The sequence below is a fragment of the Nomia melanderi genome, unplaced genomic scaffold, assembly GCF_051020985.1.
Source record: "Nomia melanderi isolate GNS246 unplaced genomic scaffold, iyNomMela1 scaffold0014, whole genome shotgun sequence".
NCBI classification, from domain to species: domain Eukaryota; kingdom Metazoa; phylum Arthropoda; class Insecta; order Hymenoptera; family Halictidae; genus Nomia; species Nomia melanderi.
This window is the reverse complement of record NW_027475130.1, coordinates 3,436,091-3,437,045: the sequence shown is the minus strand read 5'-3', so window position 1 is coordinate 3,437,045 and position 955 is coordinate 3,436,091.

Below are 955 nucleotides of genomic sequence, written 5' to 3'. Positions count from 1 at the left end.
CCTGAGTGTCCGACTCCATGAGACGGTGATTTTCTCGGCCCCTGGTGGTCCGAGGTCGTTCCCGCTGCACAGATTCATGCGCCAGGGCCTCCTACAGACAATGTACTTTGATTTATTGCGCTATCTCTAATAGCACCCGAGATATCACCAGATATATATTGGATTTTTCCTTGACCATGACAGTCCGGCCCCATGTGTCGATAGTGTTCTCGGTCCCTCGTGGTCCGAGGTCGATCCCGCTGCTCAGATTCATGCGCCAGGGCCCCCTGCAGATAATTCTCTTTGATTTATTGCGCTATCTCTAATTGCACCCGAGATATCACCAGATATATATTGGATTTTTCCCTGACCCTGAGTGTCCGGCCCCATGAGACGGTGATTTTCTCGGCCACTGGTGGTCCGAGGTCGATCCTGCTGCACAGATTCATGAGCCAGGGCCTCCTACAGACAATCCACTTTGATTTATTGTGCTATCTCTAATAGCACCCGAGATATCACCAGACATATATTGGATTTTTCCCAGACCCTGACAGTCCGGCCCAATGAGACGGTGATTTTCTCGGCCCCTGGTGGTCCGAGGTCGATCCCGCTGCACAGATTCATGCGCCAAGGCTTCCTGCAGACAATTCACTTTGGTTTATTGCGCTATCTGTAATAGCACCCGAGATATCACCAGATATATGCTGGATTTTTACATGACCTTGGGTGACGGATTCCGAATATCTGTAATTTTCTCGGCCCCTGGTGGTCCGAGGTAGTTCCTGCTGCACAGATTCTTTCGCCAGTGCCTCCTACAGACAATGCACTTTGATTTATTGCGCTATCTCTAATAGCACCCGAGATATCACCAGATATATATTGGATTTTTCCCTGACCCTGACAGTCCGGCCCCATGAGACGGTGATTTTCTCGGCCCCTGGTGGTCCGAGGTCGATCCCGCTGCACAGATTCATGA